The sequence below is a fragment of the Ornithorhynchus anatinus genome, chromosome 2 (genome assembly GCF_004115215.2).
Source record: "Ornithorhynchus anatinus isolate Pmale09 chromosome 2, mOrnAna1.pri.v4, whole genome shotgun sequence".
Classification (NCBI taxonomy): Eukaryota; Metazoa; Chordata; class Mammalia; order Monotremata; family Ornithorhynchidae; genus Ornithorhynchus; species Ornithorhynchus anatinus.
Genome location: NC_041729.1, coordinates 39,670,137 through 39,684,177, shown reverse-complemented (window position 1 = coordinate 39,684,177; position 14,041 = coordinate 39,670,137). Strand labels below are relative to the sequence as shown.

Sequence of the window (14,041 nt, the reverse complement as noted above, 5' to 3'; positions counted from 1 at the left end):
GTGCCAAGAAACAAGTGAATTTCCTTCCTCTTTCTGGCTAGATTTTATTTTTTAAATCAAGTCAACCAAAGAAGTGTGTGTCAAGCTTTTACATGGAAAAACCTGTGTTTAAAAAGCCGTCATGCAGTCTATAAAAGCAACGGGATTCTTACAGTGTGATGGACAGCAGGAGCCCTGAGGAGTAAAGAGAATTTAAACTGCTTCTAGGGTTATTAGACAAATGCAAATCACTGTTCTAAGACTAATAACTGATTCTTTTCTCGTAACATGTCTAGGCTTTTAAAAAAAATTGTTTTCCTTTTACTGAGAGCTCATTCTGATTCATGGATTGTCCATTCACTTGGTAACCTGATAGAGGAGTGTCCTAGAACCAATAGGGTCATCATTCAATCAAAAGCATTTATTGAGTATTTACTGTGGGCAGAGCACCGTATTAAGTGCTTGGGAGAGTACAATAGACATGATTACTGCCCTCAAGGACTCTACAGTCTGGTGGTGGAGGCAGACATTAAAACAGATTTACAGATCCAGCAAGCAACCCAATCTAAAAGTATGCATATAAGTGCTGTGGGGGTGGAGTGAGTAGCTAAATGCTTAAAAGGATAAGGATAAGTGAATAGGTGAAGCAGGAAGAAGGGGAAATAGGGTGGAGAGATGAGAATTAGTCAGAGGAAGCTTCCTGAAGATGTAATTTTAGGAACTTTGGAAATGGGGAGAGTAGTGGATATGGAGGTAATGGATGTGGATGTGAAGGAGTTACAGGCAGAAGGAGGACATGAACGAGAAGCTGATGGAGAGAGAGAGATGAGAACGAGGCCCAGTAAATAGGACGATATTGGAGGACTGAAATGTACAGGCTGGGGTGTAGTGGGAGAGGAAGGAGGATAAGTAGGAGGTAGAGAGCTGTTTGAGTGCCTTAAGGCCCACGGTGAGGAGCTTCTGCTGGGTGTGGAGATGGATGGGCAGCGTCAGAGGTTTCTGAGAGGAGAGGAGAGATGTGTGCAAAACAATTTTTTGGAAAGTCGAGCCAGGAAGCAAAGTGAAGTGTACACTGGAGGCAAGGAGATCAGTGACGAGGCCTTTAGCTCACTGTGCGCAGGGAATGTGACTTCCAGCTCTGTTATATTGTATCCCACCCCCAGCCCCCCAAGCATTTAATTCAATGCTCTGCAGACATTAAGCACTCAATAAATACGACTGATTGATTGAGGCTGATGCAGTAGTTGAGGAGGGATATGATAAACGCAGTTTGGATCAAGATGAAGGGGAAGTTTCTGGAGTTGTGAAGATAGGATTTGGCAACCGGCTGAAAATGTGGGTTCAAAGAGGCGAGTCAAGGATAACGCCAAGGCTGCGAGCTTGTGATTCATGGAGAAGTGTGGTGTCATCAGTGAAGACAAAGTTAAGGAGAGGGATTGGGAGGGGAGATGAAGAGGGTAGGTAGAACTTAGACGACATCATGCTTGCTTAGGCCTATCTGTGAACCTTTGACCCAGAGCCAGAGCATACTATTAATATTATTAATAATAATTATTATTATTATAGTTCCTCTTTGCTCTTGTCATAGAGCTTTAAGTCCCAAAGAACACTCGCTGATTTACAGACTATTATCAGCACCTGGAAAACAGAGAGGATGCTAGTATTATTTGCCCCATTCAAGAAATATTCAAGAAATGGTTAGTAACTTATTCAGGATATCACGACAAGAGCCAAGAAAAGAAATCTAGTTTCTAGATTCTCTCTCCCAGTGTTCTCCCCACTCAACCACTATATACCCTCCCACTCTCTGATACACTTCCCTAGCACAACAATAAAATGGATTCCAGCCTCCACTTTCCCCATCTCTGTGTGCTGGACGCGGGGGCTGGGGGTAAGAGAGCAGCAAGCTGCCAACCAAAGGAAAAGATAAAAGCCCAAGTCCCACGGCAGTAATAATGATCATCCGTCTAGATTGCGCGATGCCTCCAGTGAAGTGCGCAGAGCACTTTAACTAAAAACATCATCAATCATGAATGGGCGGCTTTCCCAAACGAGGCCAAGAGCAGGAGCAGAGTGGCAACCGTACAGGCTTTGGCCACTGGCTTCAAATAATCAGCAATATACATCTGCCTCCTCCCCACCCACGCCAAGTAAATGGTTGAGGAGGGCTGCCGATAGCAAACCCTGTGTCCTACAGAACAAAGAAGCCCAAGACTCCGTCTCTCCCCTTTCTGGATGATGCCGATGAGTGATCAGCAGCTTCCCTCCCCTGTGAATCTGACAGGTCCGCAGCGGGGGCCAGGGAGTAGAAGTCCCTTAGGAGGGCATTCTTGCTGCTTTATTTTGGGTCCCATGAACAAGTCCCTGTGATGGCCCCTGAGCAAGTCACCCGGAAGTAAAGGGTAGCTTCCTGGGGGATTCTGGAGAGAACCCAGGCTCCTCGGGGCCCTCGAGTCTTTAATGTCAGAGGCAGAACTGGCAGACGGGGCTCCAAACCTCTGAGGCGCCATTGCCCAATGAAGTTGGAACTCGGGGAAGGAAGTAGCAGTGGCGAAGAGGGCAGGATAACGAATGGGTCTGCTGCAAGTGGTTAAGTATCCCCTTGAAAGAAAAATCAGGAGACTGGGAGATTCAGGAGAAAGAAAGGAGGGGCTGCCTGGAACAGACTATGTCCCTCTAGGGTGAAGATGCAGATGAATCAGAGTCTAAAAATGGCCCATCCTCTCTTCTGCCAACATCTGCACTCCACTAATTAAAGCCCAGCTCGGTGTCTGAATTTTAACAAGCCCACTTCATTCTTTCACACTTCTTCGCTGTTCCTTGCAGGGTTTTTTTCCCTCTATTCTGAGCTGGTGGAGCGAAAGCCACGGTTTACCCACTGAGGACTCCAGAGAGTAGGAGGTGCCCGCTTCCAAGGAGATTCCCCACCTCCCTGAAAAGCCATAAATCAGGATACAGACTTGTTACAACTTCCTAGAGTTGCCCAGTCAGCCCGGGATTCTAGTGACTACCTCAAACAAAAAGGAAGCCAGCTCCAAAGGGCTTCCAGGTCACATGGCCATGAGAACCAGAGAAATTTGGCCTATTTCTTTTCCCTAGAAGAGACTTAATAAAAGGGATCAACGACAGACTGAAGCGCTGGGAGATCTGGCATTTGAGGCTGCAGGTAGGGGTGGTGAGGATCCAACAGATCTGCTTAACCATGATCTTAGCTGAGCGTCTTAAATCCCAACAGAGCCGAAAACCACACTGCCTTCCCCTGCCTCTTGCCTCTGCAACTTGGAGAGAGCTCAAGGGTTAAAAGTGGAGGCCAAGTCCCATCCTGGCCAGAGATGATGAGGAACTTTATGGGGAGTGGGACTGGAGAGTCATCATTATCATCATCACCGGTAATATTATTACCATACAATAACAACAGTAATGATAATAATGATATTTGTTAAGCGTGCCAAGTACTGTACTGGATTAAGGCTGGAGTAGATACAAGACAATCAGGTCAGAACCACAGTCCCTGTCCCACATGGGGCTCAGAGTCTAAGTGGAAGGGAGAACAGGTACTGAATCCTCATTTTACAGATGAGGAAACCGAGGCCCAGAGAAGTGGAGTGGCTCCCTAAAGGTCACAAAGCCGGCAAGTGGCGGAGTTGAGATTAGAACTCAGGTCCTCTCACTTCCAGGCCCCTGCTCATTCCCCTAGGCCATGCTGTTTTTGAGTGAGATGGGCAAAGTTCTCTGGGTGCCATTGTCATGAATCCTGCCTGCTCCTCTCTGGGTCATCCTGCTCGCTGGAGGGAGGGGGAAGCAGCCGGCCTCTCAGGGCCTCCGTGAAGGGAATAGGACCTGACAGCTGTTATTTATAATTCATTAGCCTGCTCTGGGGCTGCTCTTGCCAGCTGCTCCAGCTCTCCCTTACCGAATCTCTCTCTCTGGGACAGCTTATGTCTACAGCTCAGCCGAGCCATTAAATTACAATTAGCAGAAGCTGAGCAAGGAGCATAGCGGTGCAGGCAAATGGGGAGGTCACCTGGGCGAGAGGAGCCTGGCACTATGGGTAGGAGATCAGCATCCTCCCCAGAAGATATTTATGAAGCACACCCTCGTCCCTGGTGCTGTGATAAAAAGGAAGTCAAAGAGACCGCGTCACTGCCCTCCGGGCACTTAAATCGAAGACAGGCTGTGAATTTATTCCTGTTCCTGACCAACCTAAGACTGGACAGGCACACGTACAACCAGTTTCCTGAACTCTCTGATGTCTACTCTTGGCCAGAGCTCTGAAGAGGGGCAGGCAGTGATGTGGCCTTGGAGAGCAGTAGAGAAAGTCTGTGGTTGAGGACAGGTAGACTGGAGGGAAGGGGACTTTGTCTCTTGATCTTCTGGACAACTAGATCGTTACTCAGGAATGAGAGAAGGCAAGAACACTGTCACCTTGGAAAAAGCAAAAGAGCTGAGAGCGAGACGGCCCAGGAAAGTGGTTAGGATTTAAGGGATTCGAATGTCATTTTCACAGAAAAGCAAATGAGAGCACAATGACTTAAAAATACAGTGAGACTTAGAGGAGACATAGACAGAATTCCTTGACTGTCAGGGTAATGAAATACTGGGACATGCTAGAAGTTTCATTTCATCCCTCCACATCCTCCAATTCTTTCCTGGGGATTGTGGGGGTGGGTGTGTCTTCCCTTTTGGTCTAGCCAACGTGAGAGGAGGGAATTAAAGCAGAAAGGGAGAGGCTGGAACATACTTCAAATAGATGTTCCCAAGTGCCTAGGAAGCGGGTTCTGCATCCATGAGGGTGTCCACAAAAGCTGCTGTTGACTATAAACTAGGGGAATGATGATACGTTCTGGAAGCTTCCGAGGCTCCCGCTATACCTTCCCTTCATGACAGGAAGCCCAGCCACAGCTTTTTTGGGGCATAGACTTCCCCTTCATATTAAGAATGCCCTCCCCTCCCCTCAAAGGCCAGCTGCACTAATTCTTGGAACAGGGAATGTGAGATGTGAAATATCAATGCCTACTACACTTTTTAAAGAAGGATGTATACGAGAAGCAGCGTGGCCTAGTGGAAAGAGCATGGGCCCGGGAATCAGAGGACCTGAATTCCAAGCCCACTCTGCTTCTTGTCTGCTGTGAGACCTCGGGCAAGTCGCTTAACTTCTCTGTGCTTCAGTTACTTCATCTGTAAAATGGGGACAAGGACTGTGACCCCCATCGGGTAGGGACTGTGTCCAATCCGATTATCTTCTATCTACCCCAGCACTTAGTTCAGTTCCCGGCACGTGATAAGCACTTAACGAACACCATTATTATTATTATAATTGCTGGAAGGTTTTTAGGCATTTGCATGCTTGATGGTGGGGGCTCATTGGGTCTTTCCCAGCTCTCCCAGTGACTTGACATGCATTTCTGCAGAGATACTCCAGCTGGGGAGGCTGCTTCTGAAGAAAAAGAAGCACCCAACAGAGGGTGCTTGGCAAAAGCACGACGGGTTGTGCTCCTAAGGATCTTGGGTGAGCCGGCCGGTGTCCGGGCTACGGATTTACACTGCACCAGGCTGTTCACACCACGGAGATACCCTAGCTCTGCAGCAACTGCGGTTTAAGTGTCTCACCTTGCTCCAGTGCTGCGTTCATCACAAGCAATAACGGTGGCCAAGTATTTTCCTTCTAAAAAGGAAAATCCGTCTTGCTAATCGTGGGGGCAGAAGGTAAGAAAAACTACTCGGGTTTTACGACTGTAATTGACTGCACGCATCTCCTTGCTTCAATCTACAGTTTTCCAGACCAGAACTGGAGGACTGAAGATTGAGTTTTACACTGTTCCCGGAAGAGCTCCGCAGACAGTTGGCAACATACGCCGGCCATCTATTGACTCTCTGAGGCCCGAAGGGATAAAGAACGAGGTGACTTTATAAAGGGGCTGTTCGGTAAATCTCCTTACCCGGGAGCTACCGAGCGTACCTGCTCACCATCCCCCCGGCCCAAGTGCCAGTTCCTGAGACGAGGTTGTCTTTCTATCTGGCGTAGCCACCCTATCGCAAGGTCAAACTCCAAGTCAAGCTCATATCCTGTTACTGTATCTTCACCTTCAGGCAAACTCAGGGGCTTTGACATTTTCCCTTCTCCCTCCTCAGTCACCAACTCCTGCCGCTTCTGCGTTGAAATGCCCTCCCCAGTTATCACACCTCACCCCCCTAGACTTTTTCTGCTTTCTTCCTTTCCCGACAGCATTTTCTGGTCCCCACCTCGAGGGTGCAAATGATCGAGGGTGCTACTTGGGTGAACCTCGGCTCTGGATTTCAGTCTTCTCAACGGGAGGGCTCTTGGGCTTTCTGACAACCAGATAGCACAGAATTACTTCAACTGAATCGCTTCCCTGTGCCACATCCTAACTTCTGGTGGCCGGCAGGGGAACTCTCTCTGGTTAAAGGGGCTTAAATGAGAGTTGATGGGGGGAGAAAAGCAAAGCAAGGCAGGGTGGGAAGCTACTAACAGAGAAAGGCAGGGTGTAAACACACCTCTCACTCAGGGGCAAGCCTCGCTCATTCAGAGGGGCCTGAAAAGCGATTCCCATCTGCTTTCTCCTGGAGGGGCTCCTCTCCAGTCCCTCGGGGCAGCTGGTCGTGAATGAGGCGGGGACGGGGCCAGCACCATACAAACCAAAGGTTCAATGGAAACAAACCAGGGCTTGTTCGGAGGTAGGCACTTTCTCCCAGGCCAAGATCGGGCAGAGCCAATGCAAAGTACGGCTTTTCACTCCAGCACAAAACCAAAGCAGCAAGCAGCAACAAAGCCCCAAACAGATATCGGGTCATCGCTTTGTTGCTCTGATTGCATGAAGCCTGTGATTTCATTTTATTGAAATAAATCATCGGATAAAATAGCCGCAGCCTATGGAAGAGACTGACGAGTCTGGAAAACAAGTCTCCCGTCTCGAAAAATAAACGCTCTTCGCACTTGGCATTTAACAGGAAGAGACCATTACATAAGGCCAAGTTGGCACTGCTGATACCATCTCCGCTGATGAATTCTGAGGGAGATGGAGGTTCACATGCCCAGCGATGGGGAGGACAGAACCAATTGGAGGCTTCCTCCTTGTGCTGTTTGTGCCATTTGTGGAGCAGACTAGTAAAAGATCACCTGGACCAAAACAGAGAGAAGGGGGCCTGGATTATCACCAATGCATGTAATTAGATCTAATCAATCCATCAATGGCATTTATTGAGCACTTACGCAGTACAGAGCACTCTACTAAGCTCTTGGGAGGCTACAGTAGAGTTCACATGATCCCTGCCCACGGGTGCCTGCCTCTCACAAGAGAAGTAGCATGGTGAAGTGGGTAGAGCAGGGGCCTGGGAGCCAGAAGGTCATGGGTTCTAATCCCAGCCCTGCCACTTGTCTGCTGTGTGACCTTAGGCAAGTCACTTCACTTCTCCGAGCCTCTGTTACCATATCTGTAAAATGGGGATTGAGACTGTATGCCCCATATGGGATAGGGGCAGTGCCCAACCCGATTTGCTTGTATCCGCCCCAGCACTTAGTACAGTGCCTGGCATATAGTAAGTGCTTAACAAATCCCGCATTTATTGTTATTATTATTATTACAGCCCATGGGCTGTAAAAATAATTCTTCCTCTCTTGTTTTAACTCTGCCTTCTCTCCTGCCCAGAAAAACTTCTCCCTTACCGACTCCCACGCCTAGTGCCCACACTAACTATTCCAGACTTTTAATTCTCTCAAGCTTCCAGGGGCACCACAACCTTCTCTTGCTCCTAATGACTTTGCCAACTACTCTGTTGACAAAATGGAAACCATCAGGTATAAACGATTGAAAAATCTTCCCCTCTTCCCCACAGCTCTCTCCTGCCTCATCAGCCATCTCTCACGAGGAGAAGTCCTGCTGGCTTATGAAATTTACCCCCTCCACCTGCTCCTTCAACTCTAACCCATCACGCCCTATAAAAGCAATTGTGCCACTGGTTTTCCTTCCCTTTCTGCCATCTTCAACCTCTCATTTGCTGATGTCTCCACCCCTTCTGCTTTCAAACAAGCCAGATGTCTACTATCCTAAAAAAGTCCCCTCTCATCCCCACTACTGGAAGGTATCCAGATATCTCCAACAGATTATTTACACTTGTTGCTTCCATTTTTTCTCCTCCAACTCCCTCCTTGATCCTCTACAATCTGACTTCTGCCACCTCCGCTCCATTGAACCCTCTCTCAGGATCACACCTGGAGAGTTTCCAGTATTCTACCAGTCTCGGCTACGGAAGGCAGAGTCAAGCAGAGGCCCACCCATTCCATTTCTAGCTTGGGCAGTGGCTATCGAGTGGAAGGAAATCTGTTACACATCAAAACTCACCAGTGCTGGGCAGCAGTGGCATGGGAGAGAGTCGAGGGTGGAGACTCTAGTTCTTCGTGCGGGAGAAGGTGATGGAAAACCATTTCCATATTTTTTACCAAGAAAACTCTATGAATACACTACCAGAATGATTACAGGTTGGGGGGGGGGGGGCGTTCTGGGATAGATGTGTCCATGGAGTCGCTGTGGGTTGAAAACGACTCGATAAAGCAGACAAAGCAAGATTCCATTAAAACTGTTCTCTCTAGGCATCAATGACCCCCCTCAATCAATAAATTAATCAAATTTATTGGCCACTGCGGGCAGAGCACCGTACTAAGCGCTTGGGAGAGTACACTTTTCCTCACCAAATCTACAGCAGTCTACCTAATCCTAATTCTACTTGACTTCTCAGCAGCCTTTGACACTGTGGACTACTCCCTCCTCCTGGAAACACTATTCTTGGTTTCTCTGACATGGTCTTGTCCTAGTTCTCTCCCTAATTCTGGCCACTCTTCAAACTCATTTGCTGCCTCTTCCTCTGCTCCCACTCTAACCTTGGGGGCCCCTCAAAGCTCAATTTGGAGTCCCCTTTCATTTTCAATCTATACTCACTCCCTTGGAGAGCTCAAACACTCTCAGCTTTAACTACCACCTCTATGCATAAGACTTCCAAATCTACCTTTCTCCTTCTCTGCAACCTTCTCCTACCTCCAGATCACCTCTATATGGATGTCTCGCTGACACCTCAAAGTCAGAAATGTCCAATGCCTGTCATCTTGCCAAATCCTTCGCTCCCCGTTCTGAGTTTCCCAACACCGCTGGCAACACTATATTTCTTCCGGTCTCATATACCCCCAACCTGGGCATTATCCTTGACTCTTCTCTTTCGATCCTCATTTTCAGTCATTCGCCAAATCTTATCAGTTTTTTTCTTATCGACATCTCTGAAATGCGCCTGTTTCTCTCCATCCCAAGTGCCGCCAGTGTGGTCCTAGTATTTGTTCTATCTCATCTTGACTACTGCATCAAGCCTCCTCACTGATCTCCAAGCCTCCAGTCTCTCCCCTCTCCAGTCCACTCTTCACTCTGCTGCCTGGATCATTTTTCTCAAACAGTGATTTGCACATACCTCCCCCAAACCTTCAGTGGTTGCCAATTTCTCTCCACATCAATCAAAAACTTTTGACCATCTGTTTTAGGGCACTCAATCAGTTCTCTCTCCCCCTACAAGCCAGCTTACATGCTTTGCTTCCTCTCAGACCGATCTTCTCACAGCATCATTCTCATCTCCCTCACTGCCAACCTCTTGTTCACATGTTTTTTCTGCCCGTAACTGCCCTTTCACATCTAGCCAGCTGACAACTGCTTTCCCCACCTTCAAAGCCCTTCTGAAATCACATTTCCTCCAATTAACCTTCCCTGAATAATCTCATTTCCACACTCTATTTCCTCACTTCAACACTTCCATATCACCTAAGCTTTGGGTACCCACCTGACCCTCCACACTTACGTACATATTCATTCGTTTGATCCTATTCATTGAGCACTTACTGTGTGCACAGAGCACTGTACTAAACACTTGGGAGAGTACAGTACAACAATAAACAGACACATTCCCTGCCCACAGCCAGTTTACAAGTCTGTAGCTTCTGGCTACTTGTATTTTATTGCCTGTCTCCCGCTAGATTGTAAATTCTGCTAGATTGTAAATTCTGCTAGATTGTAAATTCTGCTAGATTGTAAATTCTGCTAGATTGTAAATTCCGTGAAGGCAGGATTATGTCTGTTTACTCTACTGTATTCTCCCAAGCACCCAGTCCAGTACTTTGCACAAAGTAAGCTCTCCATAAACACTAATGATGGAATAATCTAGCTCACTATTCCAAGTGGTTAATTCTACTTAGTGATCGGATGACTTGAGAAAGCAACAAGTACAGCCTAGTGTTTTGGGCCTATTGGCTGGCTTCCAGTAACCCAGAAACCCTTGTGCCCAAAGAATATGGGGGGGGGGACGACAGTTGGGGGACAGCATGACCTCTAGAGAAGACAGCTGTAAACTCACTGTGCGCAAGGAATATATCTATTTATTGTTATATTGTACTCTCTTAAGGGCTTAGTACCGTGCTCCTGCACACAATAAGGGCTCAATAAATACCACTGACTGGCTGACTAGGAATTCCTGAGGTCATATTCCATTTCTGATCTGATTGTCTTATTTCTACCCCAACTCACAGCTCAGCGCTTAGGTTTACGGTAAACATTTAATAAGTACCGTTACCATCAGCTTGCCCACTGCTGCTGGTTTGCGTGTTATCAGTGAGGATCATTCTCCCTCCCTCTGCCGGAGGTTTATTTAACATTTGTGGTGTCTTGGCTCACTCCAAACCTCCGTCCCAATTTGAACTAGCTAACAAACAACCAGAAATGACACCGGTTACCAATCGGCAAATAGGGCGTCTTGTGCTCCCTAAAGTTTTTAGCTACATGCTCCAAAGTAACTGGGGCAAGGAGGGGAAGCTGGTGGTGCTGGAAAGTGGGAGAGAGCTTGGATCCTAGTGATTAGAACAGGCTTGACACACAGCATTTAACAAATATCATCATTATCATCATTATTATTATTCTCAATCATTATTCTTCCCTGAGGTAGCAAATGGGAAGAATGGGAGCTGCTGGCTTGTTCAATTGAAGATTCCCCTAGAATCCATACAGGGGTGGGGGAAGATGGGGAAGGAGAGGTAATAACAGGAGTTAAGGGGGACAGAAGCCACTATCCGAGGTAGAGGTCAACTTGATCAATCAATCATAATTACTGAGCATCTACTGTGTGCGGAACATTGTACTAAGTACTTGGGAGAGGAAGCTGCATGGCCTAGTGGAAAAAGCCTGGAAATAAGAGGACTTGGGTTCTAATTCCACTCTGCCAATTGCGTGCTGTGTGACCCTGGGCAAGTCACCACTTCTCTGTGCCTCAGTCCCCTCAACTGTAAAATGGGGGTTAAATACCTGTTCTCCTGCCTACTCACACGAGCCTTTTGTGGGCCAGGGACTGTGTATGACCTAATTACTTTGCACCTACCCAAATGCTTAGAACAATGTTTAACACATAGTAAGTGCTTAACAAACACCATTAAAAAAAGAGTTGGTAGACACATTCCCTGCCCACAAGGAGCTTACAGTCTAGAGGGAGACACAGACATTAATATAAATCACGGATATGGATGCAAATGCAGTAGGGCCGAGAGAGGGGTGAATAAAGGGTGCAAATCCAAATTCAAGGGCAACCATGACTCGATGTCCAGAGAGTCTCCTTCAGTGTGGGAATGCTCAGCTCTCACGACTGGATCCAGTCCCTCTCGTCTGAGTTACCTGAACTGGGGCAGCCTAGGGGGAGAAAATATCAGAGGGCAGCCCCAGGCAGAGAGTTAGAAGAGGGCTCAATGGCAATCTGGCAAGGTCACCCTGCCATGCCCGCACCTTCTTGTGGAGTAGGACCCGATGCACGAACACTGCCCAAAGTCCTGGGCCCTCTCTCCTGCCCAGTGACAGAGAAGTTTAGAGCGCCACAGAGCTGGGCTTTTAGGAATCACTCCTCAGCTTCCCATGTCCCCCAACACAGCACTCGGAGAAGTGGAAGCCAGCACAGGTGTTCTGGGAAGGAGCCTGGAAAGAGCAAGGGTCCGGGAGTCAGAGGACCTGGGTTCTAATTCCGGCTCCGCCACTTACTGCTCTGTGATCTTAGGCAAGTCACTTCACTTCTCCGTGTCTCAGATACTTCATCTGTAAAATGGGGATTCAGTACCTGTTCTCCCTCTTACTTAGACTGTGAACCCCACTTGGGACCTGATTATCTTCTATCTACCAGAGTGCTTAGTACAGTGCTTGGCATATAGTAAGCTCTTAACAAATTCCACAACTACTATTCTGCGCTTGGCAGCGGGAGCAGTCCCTGGGTATAGTCACTGGGAAAATGCGATCAGGGCAGACAGGCGGATTGGGCAGGGCAACCAGGCCATCCCCTTCAATTTCATCATTACTGCCTGAATTCATCACCGCGCTCCCTATTCAGCTTACAGCATCGGCTGTTTCCTTTTGGAAGTGAAATCAGCAAACCTTGCTCACTAACAACCATGCCATTCAAGCGAGTGACCCACTTGGACCCACTCAAACCAGAAATCAAAGCAAGGTTTATAGTCAGAGACACTTCAGATCCCCCTCAGGCGGACAGACAGACATCATCACCTTCCAAGCTTCATTTCCTATCTAAGCAAATATTTCTCAACTACTCAACACTAAACTCCAGGTGAAAGCTTTCCTTGATAAGAAGCCACCAAGGGGCACCTCCAACCCTTGTTTATAGCAAATATTAGAGAGAAATAATGAAAAATAGAATAACGCATTACAATAACATGATAAAAAGGCTTCCCCCAAAAGCCTGCAGAAATAAATGACCTAAGTCACAAATATTGATTTACCCTGAATTTCTCTTCCTGCAAATGTCTCGCTGCTTCCACGCCCGACAAATGATCCTGAGAGCAGCCAGATTCTCAGCAAGCAGCGGAGGAAGAGTCCAGAGGATACTGAGGAGAGAATCTGCTAACCCCACTGGCAGAATTCTTGGCACTGTTTTGAAGTTGGGGGTTCCAATCAGCAAATACGAGCTGGGAATCATCGCTATTAAAAGAATCCCTTTCCTCTGCTCCCGCGAAAGCCCTCTGTCCTTTCCCATGGCAGTGGGAGTGCAGCCCAGACTGATTTTACAGTGGAAATACAGTCATTCACTCTGACCAGCTGTCTCCGGCTGATCTCCGGACGTTTTGCGTCTTCACGAGTCTCACTGCCCTCTTCCAGTAAAGTGTTTCTGTAAGTCCAGCAAGCCCTGGTCTTCAGGGGTTGGAGGATTCATGAGGCTCTTAAGCCAATTTAGTCTTACAGGCATCAGCTAAGCCTTACCTTTCCAGCAGGGAAAGAGACCCTGCAACCCAGGCGACCACTGAGACATGACCTGATGCTGCTGCATCATCCCCTGGGGAAGAGGCCAACATTCTCTGAGGACGGGAGCTGAGGCCGGGGGAAGACCAACGTGGAGTGAGAGGCAGCGTGGTCTAGTGGACAGAGCACGAGCCGGGGAGTCGGAAAGACCTGGGTTCTAATACCGGCTCTGCCATTTGTCTGCTGTGTGACTTGGGGCGAGTCACTTAACTTTTCTGTGCCTCTGTTGCCTCATCTGTAAACGGGGATTAAGAATGTGAGCCCCATGTGGGACAGGGACTGTGTCCAACCTAACTAGCTTGTATCTACTCCAGTGCTTAGTACAGTACCTAGCACATAATAAGCGTTTAAATGCCATTTTTTTAAAAAGTTGACAAAACACTGTGAAATGGGAAGTCAGCAAGCCTATACTGTCACCTGGGATCTAAGGTTTTAAAAATGGTCATGGAGAGTGCTTAAACATGAGAAGAGGCTATTTGGGATCATGCCTGATTTGCTATTTAAGGGGACAAGGAAGAGAGAGAGGGTTATTCAGCAAAGCTCACTATACTGTTAAAAGGACTTGCTTCAGCAGGTTTTATAAGAAGGCTGGAGTGTTCTCCTCTTAGCAGGTCAGCAAGAAATCAGCCAAAATTACCTCAATCCATTCAACTAGCTGAATAAAGACAGCAGCAGTAGCCGCCAAAACATTGGCCAAACTTCTTTCAATTCGACTACTAGGTTCCCCAGGA

General features: G+C 47.7%; 1 protein-coding gene and 1 non-coding gene across 3 annotated transcripts in view; one reads left to right on the top strand and one right to left on the bottom strand.

Moving 5' to 3' along the window:
• Positions 1–14,041, bottom strand: part of TTYH3 (tweety family member 3) — a 119,891-nt gene that overhangs the window by 23,478 nt on the left and 82,372 nt on the right. The window lies entirely within an intron of this gene.
• On the top strand, positions 8,192–8,329 carry LOC114809437. The gene has a single exon (XR_003757221.1). It is a non-coding gene; the product is annotated as a small nucleolar RNA SNORA7 (small nucleolar RNA).